This window comes from Apis cerana, linkage group LG1 (genome assembly GCF_029169275.1).
Source record: "Apis cerana isolate GH-2021 linkage group LG1, AcerK_1.0, whole genome shotgun sequence".
Lineage (NCBI taxonomy): Eukaryota > Metazoa > Arthropoda > Insecta > Hymenoptera > Apidae > Apis > Apis cerana.
This window is the reverse complement of record NC_083852.1, coordinates 10,710,296-10,729,765: the sequence shown is the minus strand read 5'-3', so window position 1 is coordinate 10,729,765 and position 19,470 is coordinate 10,710,296. Positions and strand designations below refer to the sequence as shown.

The 19,470-nt window shown below is 26.9% G+C and overlaps 1 protein-coding gene and 2 long non-coding RNA genes across 5 annotated transcripts in view; all 3 read left to right on the top strand.

Annotated features, from left to right (window-relative positions):
* The first annotated feature begins 946 nt into the window (after positions 1 to 946).
* Positions 947 to 3,815, top strand: LOC133665692 (uncharacterized). Its single transcript, XR_009828878.1, has 2 exons — positions 947 to 2,798; positions 3,000 to 3,815. It is a non-coding gene; the product is annotated as an uncharacterized LOC133665692 (long non-coding RNA).
* A 1,765-nt stretch (positions 3,816 to 5,580) lies between these two features.
* Positions 5,581 to 10,913, top strand: LOC133665690 (uncharacterized). Of its 3 annotated transcripts, none has more exons than XR_009828875.1 (3): positions 5,581 to 6,639; positions 6,983 to 9,589; positions 10,046 to 10,913. It is a non-coding gene; the product is annotated as an uncharacterized LOC133665690 (long non-coding RNA). The 3 variants fall into 3 exon arrangements; XR_009828876.1 differs by lacking the exon at positions 10,046 to 10,913 and adding an exon at positions 9,925 to 10,019; XR_009828874.1 differs by lacking the exon at positions 10,046 to 10,913 and having other exon boundaries at positions 6,983 to 10,019.
* A 1,847-nt stretch (positions 10,914 to 12,760) lies between these two features.
* The window catches only part of LOC108001804 (protein espinas-like), a 49,513-nt gene continuing 42,803 nt past the window's right edge, over positions 12,761 to 19,470 (top strand). The window contains exon 1 of the mRNA XM_062071548.1: positions 12,761 to 13,145. The gene's annotated coding sequence lies outside the window, so the exon portion shown is untranslated. The remainder of the gene's footprint in view (positions 13,146 to 19,470) is intronic.

Genomic DNA, 19,470 nt, shown 5'->3' with positions numbered 1-19,470 from the left:
ATCTCAGCTAGAGACCGTCGACGACGACAGGCCCCTCTGACGATAAACCCTCTCATCGACGAGGGGCTTATCGCTTCGAATTATCCGCGCTCAGGAAGAGGAGACGAAAAGGAAGAAAGTAGATGAGAGGGAGAAGGTAGAAAGGGAAGGTTGTCGTTTGTTTGAAAATTCGATGAAATCGTCTTAATGAAATCGAATGGAAATTGTATTTAAATATTTTAGATATTGTGTTGAAATATTTTAATTAGATTTTTAAAATTGAATTATTTTTAGAGATAATAGATATTTATAAATTAAATTATTTATTCAATAATTAATTGTTAGAAATTTTAGGAATTTGTTAGACAACTACCATTTCAGAAATAATATTCCATATTAGAGTTATGATTATTGACATTTATCGATATCGTTATCGATAAATAGAATATTGATATATCACTGATAATTCGATATATGGATAATACATCGATAATATATCGATGTATATCGATATCAATAACAAATGAAAGTAATTTAAGTTCCTATTTTTTCGTATTAATCTATTATTAAAAATATATAAAATGTTTAATGATTATGTATATTTCATTAATTTTTTCACATATTCAAAAAATATCTTTAAAAATTTTATTAACGCGAATAAAAATAACTTAAATAAATTATAATATAATTGAAAAATTTTACATCTTAATAATGATTTTTAATAAGAAAAAATAAAAATTTTAGTTACTTTTATTCATTAATAATATTTTTTAACGATATTATTGATATATTGAAGACTATCAAAAAATATTGATAAAATATCGATAATCAATAATCACAATTCTAATTTTAAATAATGGAGTTTTGAATTCAAACTTCATTGTAAAATTTATATATATATTTTTTAAAATTTGAATATTTTAGTTTATTTATATAAATATATTAATCTCGAATATATAATCTTATCTTAACCTAACTTTCATTTACGTTATGTTACGTTATATTCTTTTGCAACTTTAGATTTATTAACATTTCACATTTCAATATATAAAATAAAAACAATAATAAAAAATTGTAGATTCATTAATATTTCATATTTTAACACTCAAAGAAAAGTAATAAAAATATTCTACATTTTATACAAGCTTTTCTGTGATGATTAATATAACCACAAATTTCATCGAAATTAATCTCTTTTACGAATTTCTTTCTGTTTCACAATGAAAAAAGCAAAACTTATATTCAAACCATACCATTAATTTTCCCACGATTATCTTGGAATAATCGTCGATGAATTTTTCAGGCAATAATGGTAGAGTGAGAAAAGATCCAAGCGGCACGTAACTCGTAAATCGAGCGGATCGACGTAATTCGAGGCAACTTGCATGCGCATGCGCATTGGCGAACTTTACACCCAGATCAGTGTTGGCCCCTCTGGTTACTGCAAAGCCAGGATAATTTATCGGCAATAATAACGCAGGCAGCAGTCGGTCGCTCGTCAAAACTTTCTTGCCCGATGGCCGCACATACATATATCACACCCTCTCTTAGTTCCATCTTCTTTCCACTACGGCAAAGTTTTCCGTTTAATAAGTTTCAGCAATTTTTCACTTTTCCAACAGCGTGTTATTCGGAGAAACAGAGAGTAGAAAAGGGAAAGATCGTTGATTTTTCGTAGGGTGAAAACGACTTTCGCTTTCAAACTCGCGTTAAAGTTGTCTGTAACATTCATCGAGGATTTGAAGTGGTGATACGTAATGGATTTTTTGATAAAGAAGATCATAAAGTGATTCTGTGAAGATGGTGATAGGTTAAAAATCGATTGTTTTATTTATTTCGTAATAATAGTAAAATACCATTAGATTTAGGTTAGAATTCTTTTAATATTTAAATAATAGATTACATGAAAAATTATGTTAAAAATTGATCATTTTTGGTGTCAAATTTTGTTTTCAAAAAATAGAAAATATTATTAAAATAATAAATTTATAGTAATTTTAATTAAAATAATAAAACTTTTTCTTGTTAAATATTAATACTATTAAGAACATGTGAAAAAATGTGCCCTGAAAAAATATTCTTAAAATTTTCACAAAATATTAATTTTGTCTAAATTAGAAAAATCTGAAACAAATGATTTTTATTAAAACCGTCTTTAATCTTCAAATTTGTTGAAAGAAGAAAAATAGTGCATGGAAAATTTGTTTCTCGTCCATTTCGTATTTGACACAACTAAAATGAATTTAGCATTTAGTATTTCAATATATTTTCATATTCTACACATATAACAATTTATACGAAAATAATTGAAATAAATTTTTAAGTACAAGAATATATTTATCGATGTATGTAGGCATATTATGTGAAGATTATCCGAATATATCTTAATGACATTTCCCAAAGATTATATTAAATTATATTAAAATCACATTTACATAAATATGTAAATTTTTCATATAAGATTCATATCGATAATCGAACAATTTGATGAAAATATAAAAATATGAAAAAATATTAAAGTTAAATACGTAAATACGTAAATAGAAATTTATTATATTCAAAATATTAAAATTAAAATTCAAATATTAAAATTAAAATAAATAAGAGAGGAAGTTTAATGAAGAAAGTATAATTGTTCTATTGTAAATAGAACTATTGTTCCAGTCTTAATTATGTGATTGAGGTTATGAACGTGAATGAGGTTATGGACACGAATTAATAAAACTACGATTCTTTATTTGATTGTTTATTGATTTGAGTTGGTCTAGTTCTTTAAATATAGACTTAAATATAGACTTCTATGAATTTCAATGAAATATGTAAGTGTTTATTATCATTTGTTAAATTTATATAAATTTATATTTAGTTATGATTATAATCAAATGTTAATATTATATATATAATATATATAAATAATAAAGTATTTTTAAGTATTTTTAAAATACTTAAAAAAAATTTTATAAATGAAATTATATCAAAATTCCATAAATATTTTTTAAATATTCTTTTTTAACTTTTAGATTATTAAATATTTAAAAAAAACTATTTAAAAAAAGGATATAGAAATAATTGAATTTATCAAAAAAATAAAAAAAAATAGATCAAAAGAAAAAAACACTTCTCAAACAAAGAACAATGATCGGTATAACTGAAAGAACCACACAAGTAAAAATTAGACAGTCAGCAAATAGGAAACACACGAAAGGGAAAGCAAAAGAGCGAAAGCATCGCATCGATGGAAGGTAAAGGGGGTTGAGAGGAAGTTGGCGGAAAAATGTGGAAAGAGACTGAGCTAAATTAAAGGGCGTCGCGAACAAAGGCGAATGTGCTTCGAGAGCAAAACAGGCTGCGAGTAGTATAGGTGTACGCTACATAGGTGGTCATGGGGGTGTCTACGTTTGCCTCTTCGTGTCAGATCTAAGCGCGTGGCTGTAGTGTTGTTGGCTGACGAGAATAGAGATGGAAAGCGAAGATACGTAGTGAATTTCAATGTGTTCTGTGATTCGTGCCCAGAAAACTATTTTCCTCAACGTGGTTGAAGAGAAAGAAAAGAATGAATGATATAGAAGAGACAAAAAAGAAAGAAGATCGAAGGATGTATATAAGGAAATGATAAAACTCGTTCAAAGAAGGATTAATCATGGGAAAATTAAATTAAAAATTAAATTTAAAAAAACGAGTGAAATTAAAGGAGCAAAAATCTGCGAAATTTGATCTAGAAGTAATATAATATATCATGAACTGATTTAAATATATATAGAAAATGTAGCTACATTTGTGCATGTTGATGAGAAAATTGAAATTTTTGCAAATAATAAAAAAAGATGTAAGCATAATCTTTGTATATTTTTTGTTACTTCTTTGTTCTTTAATGATATTATATATAATGTATGTGAAAATCGTTTATGATCTCATTTAATTAATTATTTAATGTGCTTGTTATATTTGTAGATACATTTTGTCACTATTAAATCAATTATATGATAATTAATATGATATGAACTGCAATTAATTTTAACAATTTAAATATTCTTTTATTACATGATTGATATATAATAACAAGTTTCATAAATTTAAATAGATTCTCTTTGATTTTATATAAAATTTCTTTGTACGAAATCATGTAAAAATTTATTTATAATTATAATATTTATAATTTATTTATAAATATATTAATTTATTATGTTTAAATTTTCGTTTCATGCAAAACTATAAATTAGATGTAATTAAGTATTACATGTTCTCTAATCAACAAATGATATTAGAAGTTTCTTTTTTCTATGAAATCAAATATGAAGCAATTCACGAATGATCAACAATGCATATATATGCATATACATAAAGAACGTAAAAAAACGATATCCAAAACGATTCGTAGACACGTAGAAAGTGGTGTAGCTTTACCAAGAGAAGTGAAGACCGAATCACAGGCAGGCACCCCCCCCTGGTTTACCATAAGAATGGTCCCCATTATCCCGTAGATCCGCACCGGGAGATATTGCAAGTCGAGAATAGCCGAAGCCAGCTAAGGGGCTGGTGACAGATGCTCTGTATGCAAATTCCCGAGCACCCGTGAAAACCCCATAACACGCCATCCTCTCGCTGATTCTCCTCTCTACCCCATTCCTCACTCTATCTCACCCCCTCCCCTTTCCACCTGCTTCCTCTCTTTACCACTCCCTCAACATTACCGTTCTCGAAGCCAAGACGTTCACCGTGATAAAGACTTTCCTTTATTTCTGTCTTTCTCGTTTCATCATCTTCGTTCACGTCTTGCTTTTTCCTTCGCTTATACGGTGTGAGTTTCTTCTCCCTTCGATTCATCGTCCTTGTTCAGTGGTAACAACTAGATTAATCTGTCTCGTTCTCGCTATTACGAAGCCGTTCTTTATCCTTGTCGGGAACAAAGAAAAGGGGAGAGGCGTATCTCGAATACGGGAAAGGCGTTAATTGAAAGAAGGTAATGCACGACTCAATAAGATTTCTTCGTTTCTATATAAGAAGAACTTTCAGCACCAATTTTCTGATTCGAGCTGCAAAAGAGCTTTCTTATACTGATTTCTCTAGATATGTTTCATTGAGAAATTCATTTATGGCTAGAATTTTTTGTGTAGTTTATTAGATAAATTAGAAATGTTTTTTGAATAAAATAGAATTAAAAAAAAAATCTTATAATTTTTTCTTTTGACATTAAATTTTCAATTTTTTTTCGTCATCAAATTAAATAAGAATATTTGTTGTAAAAGAGCTACTGGTAACGCCTTCTTGATTGGTCACAATCTTGTATCTTGTAATTATTTGCTCGAAGAATCCTTGAAAGAATTAATTAAATAATCATATTAATGCTGCTATTCGAGGTCGAATTCCCCTAGTCATTCTTCGACCGTCTTTTCTCCCCACCTACTGATCGTTACTGGATTCGTGACTGGCAGTTTAGATGTGGGCGACAGCAACAGAACGGAGCGTATCTTGAAATTAATTTAATTAGTGGTCGGCGTAGACCCAAGGTTCAGTCAAATGCTCATTAATCGCACCTGTCGTTCCAATCATCCAGTATCGTTTTAACTGTGTAGTTTCTTGTCGCATAACCTGTTCTAAATGGTTTTTATTATTCCTATAAGAAACATACGAGAGAAATTATTAATTTAAATATTATTGAATTTTTTGCTTTTAATATTTTCTTATATAAAAAATATATCATTAAAATAAATATAATTAAAATAAAAATTTATTAAATAAATTTTTTGATCCTTTATAATCACATTAATTAAATATAATTGATGAATTATTTACTAACAATAATAAATACAAATAACAGATGGCGCTCCATGTATGCAATAGAACGTACATTATCGATAGACAAACGATTTCTGTCGTCTTAACTATGAAGTAGTTTCTGTTCGAGATATCGAAGTTCAAAATTCTTCCCACTTCACTATGGTTCGTATAACTGTCGTCTTCGTGCTACTTCGACGCGCGTAAAAAACGCTCAGTTTAATATGCGGCATATATTAAATGCTTTGAAAATCAAGCATATAACAGAGAAAATTCCGGGAAATGAAATTGGAAGTGTGGTGAATAAGTGTTGAGAGGAGAGTAGAAAGTAAAAAGAGAAAACATGGTTGCAAAAACGGTCTTTTAAATACGAGAGCGAAAGAGGAAGAGAAATAGACGAGACTTCAGACTTCAGTTGGATGAAATTTCATCGCAGGAATTCAATTAAAAATAATATAAAGGAGGATTAGATTTCGGGATAAAAACATAGTTGTTCACTAATAGATAGATAAATAAATACGTAATTAGATGAAAAGATTTATTATCCTTGTTTAATGTCTTTATTTAGTGTAATAAAATGAAATAATAATTCATTTCGTAAATATTATTCTGATTCTTGAATACATTCTGATTCTTATTAATAATTTTATTGAATATTTTAAATATCCTCCGCAATAAATTAATTTATGGAATAAAGAATAAAAAAACATGAATATTACGTAAATATTGTTAAAGCTCTCATATCATATGCGTTGAAGAAATTATGAAGTTTAAAATTACAGTGTATTTAATTAAATAAAATTTGAAGTATTAACGAGATATTAATTCCATGTAAAATTCAAATAACTATATATTAATCTAATCAACCGGATTGCCACTGTGTTTGTAAGTATTATATTATCTTATATATGCAGATATTAAATAACATTCATGGATGACTATTATCGACAATTAGAATTCGTAGAAACAATATTATTAAAATTTAGATTTAATAGAATGAAAATGAAGCTGTTAAAGATAACAACAATGTTTTTATATTATATTTGTTAAAATTATAAATTAAATTTATAATTACTTTCAGTGAGTTAATTAAATATAATTTAGCTGCATAAAGAAAAATTAAAAATTAAATTTAAATAAACATAGTTTATAAAGTTCGTTAAAATATTACAGTGATTTATACATTCAACTTCTTAATTTCCCGAGTTTTTTCTGTAATTATTTCCAGTCAGTTTCTCAAGTTTAGGTTAAGAATAGTGAAGCGGATTCATAAAAAGAAATGGGATCGAATTAAGAATGGAAATATCTTAATACTTCAGAGGATAAAAAAGAAAGAACAACAACCGCCATCAGCAGAAAATTGGAGATAGACCAAAAAGTTTTTACGACTTCTTATTGTTTCAATGACAATTAAAAGAAGGCTAAAACGGTTGAGAGAGGAATTTTCACCAGGAAAAAAGATAGTATTTGAAAGACAAGGGGCGATGGTAAACTTTCTCGCCATGTACCGGAGGAAAATTCGTTCAAAATGGTTTGAATTCTTGTCTCGGAAGACGAACGATCGACGCGATTTCGGAATACTGATGCGTCACGCGGAATATCGAAGGGGATCACTTGTTTCTCTATTCCTAACCTCTTCGGCTCCCTTTTACTTTCGTCTTTCTTCAATAGGGTAGAAAAACGAATGTGGTTTGAAAAACATTGTATAACTCTCGTAAAAAATATCGCAGAAATAATAATAGCAAGTGAAGTTGTTATGCGTAATATATTTTTATTATTTTTAATGTAAATTTTTAAGAATATAATATTATATACATATATATATATATATATATATATATATATATATATCTTGTTTAATTTGGTTATATTTGATTATGATGCAATATTTAAGAAAAAATTGATTAGATATATAATAAAAATTATTTTCATTAATTTAAATAATTTAAATAAAAAATTTTAATTTAATGTTAATATAAAATTTCAAAAGATGGAAAATATTTTTATGTGGTATTGGTTTAATTAATGATTATATTTTAATGTTAAAAAAGATTTTAATAATTTTCATTTAAAATACAATGAATTATACAATGTTAATATTACACAATTTACATTTAATCATAATTATACGCATGTTCTTCATTTACAATATTCATTTATTATTAACTTTTATGCATATACAAGTCACTGCTATTCAAGTAACTGAATTTTTTATAATTAAAAGAAAAAAAGCACACAATAGCATTTTTAAAATACCTTAGTTTATATAGAATTAATAAATAAATAATTCCTTGGAGATTATATTCATAATTCTTTTTGAATTATAAAAGTATGCATAATAAATTCCTGTGAATGATATATCTTCATATCTTCATATCTTCATATCTTCTAAATTGATTCTATGTTCATAATGTTAGAGAGTGAAGTTAGAGAGATTATTTTTTATTCAGATTTTTCTATGATAATTCGATTTTTCTCATAAATATTTATAGTGACTTATTTTAATTTTAGTTATTTTTGTTATATTTTAACTTATTTGTTGTCCATTAAACTTATCTCATTATCATTTGCTGATAAGAAATTATTTTTTTTATTGAATTTATTAAAATTTGAGAACAGAAAATGAGAAATTTGGTCGGAATTATGGCAAAAAAATAAAAAATAATGAGCAGCGGTTTAAAAGAAGATCGATAAACAACGGGAAATGAAACATCCTTTTTTTTCCCTCCAGTTTAACGTTTAGCCGCGGAAATGCGCTCTTGAAAGTTTAACTCTCCTCGTTTACCCGTTTATCACGGCAACAAACACTCTCCGGATTCTTGGCAGCCATTCGATTTTTAGCGGATAAATGGTTCCTTTGGGAATACCCCTTAAGATGTATCTAAATAGAAAAGTTGAAACGTTGAAACATTATTTTGTGATTATTTAAACGTTTGATTTTTTTCATGAAATGTCAATTTGAATGATAATATAAAATAATAATTAATGAATTAAGTGTTTAATGATAAATAATTTTTTTTTTCAAGTAATAAATTTTTATGGAAATATAATTGTACAAAGGAAACGATAAAATAAATTTGAGAAATGTATTAAATTGATAATATAAATTAACCAAAAGATGGACAGATAGACAGATGGAGAAACCGTACGATGTATGTTATTGGATTACTAGATTAGAGTCACGTGTCAATTGTACATAATTTTCTCTGAATGGTATTTTTCTAGGGGAAATACAATTACAAATCATTTTCCATTATCTCATATTTCATTCGATCATAGTAAATTCTATAACGCAATAATCATAGAAATTTCATTGTATCTTTTATTTATTTATAATATAATTTTCATTATTTAATTATTATTATTTTATTAAATTCAGATATTAAAAAAATCGCAAGAAAAGAAGAATATAATTGGAAGCAGATGAAACTTTCTAGAAATAAGAGGTGAAATTTCTACAAAAGGAAGAGACAGAGAGGGAGAGAAACATTTGGAGTGGTTCCGCGGTGGTGAACGGCGACGACGACCGCAAATTCTATTTGGCCCGATGGAAAACGCACACCGTATGCCGCGAGGGGTTGCAACTCACTGCTTTCATCCTGTAACCTTCCTTATTTCCTTGGTTGCGCGCTAGTCGCTGGATTCTAATGGATTCCCGACCCGTAAATCCTGCCGCTAGGAAACCACCTCTCCCTCCTGCATCGATTACCATCGGAAATATTTTTGGAAATAACAGTTTGAAGATAAACAGATCAATGAAAATGTCCATGTTTTTTTTGAGAGAATTATAATTGCAAATCTCGTATGGCTTGAATTTTATTTTGTGGATATTCAGGTAAATTTTGAGAAATGAAATTTACTTTAGTTTTTTTAAGATTATTTTGATAAATATCATATATTATGATATAATAAATAGTAAGTTTACATCATATTAAAAAATTGTAAAGAAATTCATTGATGTATACTTTAAAATATTTATTTTTAAATTATATACTGTTCAGATACATGGATACATTCTATATGTGAAAAAATTAGTTTGATTTTAAAAGTAAATTTTAAAAATAAATTCGTTTAAAATTTGTTTATTCCGGTCGTAATTCATTAAATTATATTAAATTAATACTGATCACATCATTAAATAACACTGAAGTCTATCTCTATTAATTCCAGGAATTAATAAGGATAACTTATATATAAGCGAAATTCGTAATCATGTATCCGGACCTTACTATAATTACATTATTTAATAAAAAGTTAAACCTATACTTACATTATATTTATTTTGTTCTAGAAAAATAATAAAAATCTTCAATATGATTATATTTCATTATCGAAATAAAATCAATTTTCAAGTGTCATATGTCATCTAAAAACAAGATATTTCTTGAGGAAATTCCTGAAAATTCTATCTCATTTGTGACTAATTCACAATAAAGCACTCCGCAAAATTTCGTCCATTTCTCGAAAATCCTATCCACGTTTCGACGAGTTCCGGTCGGAATAGTCCCCGAAATTTCATCTTGCCTCGACCAAGTTCCATGTGTACATCCCTACGTACAGAGATTGTCACAACAATCGGAAGAAAGAGGCCGGTAGCAGGTGGTTCGCCCTCCGTTTTATGAGCGGTCGCCAAAGGGCAGTATACCGGATGTCGTTTACATGCGAATCGCTCATCGGGGAGAAACTCTAGCTTGGATAAAGTCTGGATTTAAATGGGCCCGAAATTTATGCTAACTCACCGATTCGACGTCCTTCGTTGAACGTCGATGACGAGAAACGAATAGAGGTTTGGTGGAGCTCCGATTCCCCTGTCCCATTTCTTTTTATTTTTCTTCGTTTCTTTGTTCGGTTTCAGAATCATTTAGGGAGAGTTTTTGTACATATAATATTGATGTGTAATTCAGTTCATTTTTGATAAGAAAATTATAGAGATTGATTTTATTAATCCATGTTGAATAAGTTTGATTTTAATGGTATGGATCAATTTTGATCTGTTAAATGATTAATGATTTAATTTATTAAATGGTTGTAAAATCATTCAGGAAAAGGAGTTAAATGTATTGTTAAATAATATTTGTTACATATCAATTGAAAGCTTATAGCTGGATGAATTATTTTATTAATTTTTTATTATAAAGAAATAAATTTACATGTAATGAATATTTTAATATCAAATTCAAGTATTTTCTTATACAGATTTGAAATTCAATATAATGTGTAAAGAATTACTAATATTAATAGAATTTTTTAAAAAAAATTGTATTAATCTTCCATTGAAATTACAACTGACAAATATAATTGACAATTGATAAATGATCCTAAAAAATAAATGAAGGAATTATTAATATTAATCAATTAAATTAATCAAATCAATTAATTATAATAATTTTAATCTTGCTTTTTAATAGATAAAATATTTTTTTTATATCAAACTTTGTTTAATTCAAATTCAAATATGAATTAAAATACAAATATTGAAATTTAATATTTCAAATGTATCAATTAAAATCTAAACTCATATTTACAAATCTATCTTTTAATTCGTCTTTTTACAAATTTAAATTAAAAAATTCTTTTAATTTAAAATTCAAATTTTTAAATTTCAATTAATAAATTCTTCATCATCATTGATTATGATATCGTAAATCTATCATAAATATAATAATATCATAAATCTTTCGAAAATTACAAGCAGAGAAATTGCTTTTCATTGTCACTCTTCATGATCAACGAATTTCGTATTCAAACCCCTGAATATTTCCTTTTGGACAAACTCGTCCTATTCTCGCAGGAATTCGCAAGACATTCGCCATTCATCATCACGAGAATACTTTCTATGCAAGACAGATCATCGACCATATCATCCCAACGATCTCGTTATCGACGAATATTTTTTCTTCACGATCATGTTTTTATAGAAGAAGAATTCTTTTTTATGGAACATTCAAATTTCAAAGTCTTTCCCTTAATCAGAAGACGCCTCGGTGTCGCGACGCTTCTCCAGGAGTCGATACGGAGCTCATCAGTGGAACGAGTATCTATCGTGAATACTGATGCGATTTTAGAGAGTGGGTTTCGTTTGTGGTATAGTCAAGTTGCCCCCTCAATTCGTCCACGTTTAAGTAAACATGACAACAATTCTTTTCGTTTTCCAAGAAAGATAAGTTCAACTACCGAGTTGTATTCTAATGTCAAAACAGTTTTTACGATCCTTATCCGAAAATAGAAGATACGAATAATAATGATGGTTGGTGGAAAAGAAATTTTCTTCTGAAATTTGTATGATACAATTGGGATTAGTAGGGATAAAATATGAATATAAGATAAGATTGTATTTTTATGCGTGGAATTTCATTGTGGGTATTTTATAAATCAATGGAATCGTTGATATTTGATATTTCCAAGCTTATAAAATTTTTTTATATTGATATATATATTGTCAAGTGAAATTTATTATTAGTGTTTATATGAGAGATAAATTTAATATATCATAATAGAAATAATTTACAAAATCATAATTATTAGTTACTTTTTTGATTTTATAAAATAATAGAAAGATATAAATCTATAATTATAACTTGTTTTTGCATTAAGTTTTTATTATTATATAATAATTATATATAATATAATATATAAATATCATATATATTTTAAAATAATATATTTTATAATCTAGTATTAATGAAATCTAGTATTAATACTAGTATTAATGAAACAAAAATCTCTTAACAAATTTAAATTCTAAAATTAAATAAAATAATTTTCTATAGTATCCAAATAAATTGAATCAAAAACATTTATATAAATTAGAAACAGAAATATAAATACGATAGGTAAAAAGTCGAAAAACAATTATTGTGGTGGGGTAGACGAAACAGAGAGGCAGCGTGGTCGCGCGGCAGCCACCACGTGCTTTGAGTCGAGTAGTAGCGAACAACTCCGAACATGACCGAGCGCGAGATTTCATGTTAGAACTCGGTGTCGGAATGCTTTGCTTTCAGTCGTAGGCGCGTGCCACGTACCGTCGAGTCGGTGTGAGTTTGTTCGATTTTGTCGCTTTGACATTTATCTTTATCGTATCGTATTCTATTTAATAAATTATCGATAACTATCAATATAATTTTATATTTTTTAACCTATCTGAATTATTTGTGTTGTTATTAAATTAAATAGAAACTTTTTGCAATTTATAAAAATGTCTAGAATTTGTCATACTGTTTTGGTGAAACAGTGATTGAGTGATCAAATAACAAATCAGTGACAGATACGACAGATAAGAATTTAATGATTGAATAACAAATTTGAATATTCATGTGACATGAGTATCAACTAAAGCGAGATGAAGAATCGTTTGAAAATATACCGGTGGCAACATCATATCAGATAAAGAGGTAGGCAAAAAAAAATGTTATTTTCTGTTGATACTTGTTTATGCGTATTACCAAGAGATCTCGTTTTTGAAATATACGGTGATGCGCATTTGATTTATCGCAAGAACGATTGCTATAAGAAATGCGGCGGAATGGAATGGTGGTAGAAAGGTTGACAGTCTTTGAAGATGCGCCAATTAGCAAACAAGTTTCCGCGTCTGTTCGCGCGAAACATGAGGACCAAGGACCGTTACTTAGTGGTACAGCCCTTTTCAGCACATGCATATCATGATTTTTAATTAGCTCACGGCTGACACTAGAGATTAAAGTATATCTCCAGTATGTCTCCAGTATATATACACAGTTAACTTCTTCGTGTTTTTTACGCCGGAAAATACGGTTATTTGTGCAACAGGATATTTTGAGGTTATGATATATTCCTTTTTTCGTGTAAAAAGAATAGAAAGTTCAAAGTCAAAGAAATTAAAAAAGAAGTTTTTTCAAGTTATAATATGTTATTTTGCGATACTTATAATATCCATATATAATTATCTAAGTAAACATGAATTAAATAAAACTTGTCCAATTTTGAAATGAACGAAATGTTATATTAAAAAAAATTTTATTTTTTTTTATTAATATAATATTAATAGTACTCATACATTACTATAAATTTTATTACATTTAACATAACATAACATAACATAACATAACATAAAATTATTATTACGTTTTTTTTAATGAATTTTATAAAACATATATATTACTCTATACAATATCCTTCAATTCCACCAATCGTTTTCTTAATCCTGTTAGAACTGGTTCGGAAGGTTCTAAAGATGGTCCAACAGTTTCTGTTGAAGACAAATTCCGAGCGAGCTTTACGAAAAGAGGGATCCTTATCGTGAACCTGATCTCGACGAACTTCAACCAAGTTGCCGAGAGCATGCAATTCGAATCTCCTTGGATCTCTTGCGCCGTCTCTTTATCTCTCCTAACATTTTCCCAAAAGGGATTACTTTCCCATTAGGATCTTGTCTTTCGAGGACAAATAGTCGAAACTCAGCTACCGTTCAAACCGCCACGGTGATTTTTCTGCAAGAGCTGGATCCTCTTATCAGAGACCCGACAGAGATTTTTCTTTTTTCTTCGATTTTTATTTTTACCCTGGGGTTTCTTGATATCTGAAAATAGCGCTTATTCTTCTTTTATCATAAAGTGTTTTAAAAGTTAATTTCCTATTTTTTGTTTTATTTCTATAATTTATTTTATTTTTTTTATAATACAGATTTTTTATAATAGTTTTTTATAAATTATAAATATATTAATTTTTCTTTAATAGATTTTTTTGTTTCATGTCATATCATTTTTATAAGTTACATCTTTTTTTTCTTTCATACTATACTCTCCCTACCTATTATTACAATGTTGGGAATAATAGCCGTCTCATCAGTTGGAAATGAATGCTTTAGATTATTCCGATAAGCTAGTAAGCGTGAAGTGTGCTCTTAGCTATAATGCCAACCTCCTGCTGGTAGGGCCCTCTGTACAGTTGACGACTTTGTAACCTGAAGATTCGTCAACGTCAGACCCCATTAGCAACAGCCCTTTGTCTACTGTTGACTCGTTAATTTTCTCTTATAGTAAATACGATGTTAGCTTCATCATATATATTTCGTATTATTATGCATAGAAAAAATGGCAATAAATGGTAAATACAAATTTGATTAAATCCAATCTACAATTCAAATTCTAGAAATTGAAATCATGAAAATTATTAATATTACAGATATATTTATTCTTATTAGATATCTTTATACACATCTAATAATATTATATATATTATTTATTAAATATATTAAAAATTTAGATGATATTATTGCATGAAATTAAAATATATTTATATAGTTATTTATTTCTCCCATAAAATATTTTATAGTTTTATAGTTCTTAAAAAATATTTTACATGTACCAATCAAAACGCGTTATTATGTTAAAATAGGAACGAAATGGAACGGAACGGACCAGATATTTCTATGTAAAGTGACGAACTTCACTTATAATGTGATAATTTACAAAATTATAACCATGATTAATATCAAAATGTAAGTAATAAAAATGAAACGGCAATTTAGAAATTTATTTGAATAAGAATGATATTTTTGATTAATATACAAAATGGAAAACAGTGTGCTGCTCGGCAACCATCGTTTGTCGCTCGATTGTGAGATAAAGGTTAATTTAACATTAGTATACTAGAGCCATAGTATATAACGATGTGAATGTTAAACACGCGGTGTAAGTTCATTTTCACGCGAAATCGTAAAGTTATAGTGAAAGTACCGTTGACATCACATTTTCGACCGTTTTTCACGACTGCTTACAATGTATTACAAAGATAAGAGACTCCTCGATTAAAGCTGAATTCTGAGCTATCACGCTTCGACGATTTCTGCACTTCTCGAAAATTTACTTGCTGGGATATAGCCAGCTTGCTTATCGTATTAAGTAAATCGTTTTATTGTTGCCTTTCGTTTTACGTTCATCTTCATAAGGGAATAGTTTTAATACTCTTGGTGAATTGAAAAGAAATATAATTAACCGTATGTTAATAATAATATTAATAGAATCAATTATCAATACTTTCTATGACGAAACATTATTTTAACATTTTGAAATATCAATTCATTATTTTTGATAATGGAATTTACTTATTAATGTACCATTTCATATTTATTATCAAATTACGCAAAATTTAATATTGGATGGAAAATCTAATATTATTATCAAAAGCACTTTAAAGGAATGTAAAAAATTAAGTATAATTTGTATACATAAAAAATTTAGAATAATCATTATAGAAAATTTTTATTGTTATGATTTGATGGTTTGATATTGGCGAATTTTCAATATAACGGTTTAAAATTCGTCATGACATGCATTGATTTATTAATAAAAATTAACCATATCTTTTTCATGCATTTTTAATTGCCATGTTTAATGATCAATATTGTATCTTAAAACTGGCATTTAAATAATAAAATCTTTTTATATATATTTTTATTTTTCAAATTTTTAATCAAATATATCATGTAATTTTATCACATTTTAAGATCTTGTTTGATCAAATTTTCAATTTTTGTAAATGTAATTTTTTAAATTAATATATATTGTAACTGAGATTATGATCTTTTTTAATCTTTGTCTTATCTTTGAGAATCTAAGAAATGGTATCATTTTTAAAATATGATAAACATGACACGACATTAAATATTTATAAAATAAGAATATTATTTAAATTTTAATGGATTAGGATTAGATATAAAATATAAACTCAAATGTATAAATTAGGTGAAAACATTTTTTTACTATCACCAAATATTCCAAATTCTCAAACTATCATCAAATAATCTCTTACTTTTAAAATTGCCCCATAAATCTGACAAATTTACATTTTCTTCGAACTTGAATATATGAGCATCGAACGGCATTTATACGTAACGAATGGAAAAAGTTTCTTCTATTCCCTTGAGAAAAGAGAAGACGATAAGGGTAAAGAAAGAAAAAGTAGGATTAAACATCAGATTTGTAATTAGAAAAGATATAAGCCCAGAGGCTAGATTAAACACAGTGAAGTTAAAGAAAAAAAGAAATATGCATACATATATGTGATGAGTATAATTTTTTTAATTTGAAATTTGAGAGGAAGAAATTTGAATTTTTGATTTGATCTATAAATATGTATAATCATTAGATTTATTTATTTCTTTCTTACTTATAATGAAGAATGAGAAAGGGAAAAAAAACTTTCATAAGGTTAGATAAAAAATTCATAAGATTTTAGATAATTTTGTTTAATTAAATAATTATCAATTATATTCTGATGCTAATGGTTTTTTTATGGATTATGAAAAATGAAAAAATTTTTTTTTCAGAAAAATATATGATAATTACTTGGAAAATGAATATCATCTTCAATGAGTTTTGAATATGTTAAAAATCAACATTTTTAAAAATTTTTTTCTACATAGATATTGTTCAGCTTTATTTTTCGAGATATTATTTGAAACAGAATAATTGAATAACTGAACAAATACAAGTCATGTGTGAAAAAATTCGAAACAAAGGACGATAATTCGAAATGGCGTTAAAGTCATCTTAGATATATGGTATCAAATATTTAACTAGAACATCGTTAAAATTAAGTGAAGGGAAAGATAAAGTGATTAAGGGTAGCGAAAATTGCACGATTCGTTATTGAAGATCTTTTACGATTGACAAATACGAGAGATCCAATTACTAATGATAGAAAATTAAACAAAGCAAATGGATAGTGATGTCATATGGATTATATGACTCATACTGAGATTTCGTGCCCTTAGTATTGTTTATACAGGATTAAGAATTTATGGATAAAATATCTAATTTGTTAGATAGATTAAATATTTGATAAATTATACTTATTGATGATTCATATGCTCATATTTTTTTAAATATTAAATAATTATTATTAATGAAAAGGTGTGATGATTTCTGAAATTACATATTTTTATATTAAATGTTTTTAATAGTAGAATAATTTTAATGTTATATAAATTAATTGTAAAAAAATTCACATAAAAATTTATGGAAGAATACTATCAAAATATTCATAAAAAAATATATAAAACAATTATGTTTATATTATAAATATATAAAACAATATGTTTTATAATTATGAAAAATGTTTTTCAAAAAATTTGTCAGAGATTCCTAAATTAAAAAATATATAAACTTAATTTTTTGAAATCATTATTTTATTAAGAATCATTTTTTAATGACCACCATTTAAGTTTACTTGAGGAACTAAATATTATTTAACAAAATATAATATAATAATAAATAAATAATTAAAATAAATAATTTGATATTTCATTGGAATAAAAAAGTATTTAAAAATACATTAAACATCATAAATTCTGTTTTCAGATTTGTTAGTTGATTTTAAAATAGTTTCTCAAGATTTCCATCAAATGTCAGCGTTTAAAAAGAAACTGTGATGCTATTTTTATGACGTGGCTAAAATTATGCGGCTGTCATAACGATAGATTCAGTTTTCAAAACAATCGAAAAATATCCTTTGTGGTCTTAGCTTGAATCAACCAGAAAGTTAAAATGGTAGGAATATCATCACATCGCCCAGTTCGAATTTCTATTTCGGTCATCTAACCATGCTGTGCCATTCGTCTCCACCGTTGGATATTTTTAAAAGATTTTCAACTCGACAGGAGTTCCTTTTTCATTTGGAATTTTCTTGCGCGACAACTGCCATATTTTCAAGTCGCTTCTCATATAAGACTTTCTCTTATCCTCGTAAGAGACTAACCAATCGTGAAATGTTGTTCGTACTCGAGTAGAAAACCTTGAGATGAATTGATGCATAGTGGAGAAGGAGAATTTGTTGTTGCATTGAACATTGATTTTTGAAATTTAACGTGTACTTATACTAAATGTTACTTTAATAGACTTACTTATTTTTTTGGAAGAAAAAATTTGATTAACCTTTTTATTTTTATTTTTTTTTAGTGATATTATAACAACTATATAACTAATATTTTTTATAATGCAGATTACAACAACTACGAATTATAAATCATTGTTATTAAAGATAATAATTAATATATTAATATATAGTTTCAATATATAGTTAATTCAAAGAAATTAATTTTATTCATTTGAGAGATTTTTTAAGGTTATATTTTCAGTTTGAAAAGAGAAATAAGATTCAATAAGAGAGAAAGATTCATATAAACTTGCAATTTTAATAGACGATAAGACTGAAAAATTATATATTTATTGAGGAACTTTACTGTGAATGGCGTAGTATTGAAGATGTCGAGAATGTTTACTGAATTCAACCAAGAAGAAGTAAAGAAGGGAATACTCAACTTACTATTACTAAAGTTTACTATTACTAATATTAAAGTTAATATTATAACGAAGAAAATTAAGCTATAAAACTTTTTTTTAGTATTAGCTTCGCTTAACATTTTATGCAATCTTTGTTTCCAGAATCTTAATTGTAATAAAACGTTTTACAATTTAATATTTTTATGAACCATCAAAAGAAAATGTTAAAAGATATATCGTGAGATAGATTGTATTATTTTAAATTTTTATTATTTAAATACATTCTATATAAAAATAATACGGAATCGGATAATAAATCCATCCTACTTGTACAGAAATGCTGCTATTTTTCTGTCAGAAAAATGTGCCACGAGGCATAAAGAAAAAGAAGGGGACATGTACTCGAAAGATTATGATTCCCTGTCAGATTTCCTTGTCACTAGAGCCAAGTTTCTCT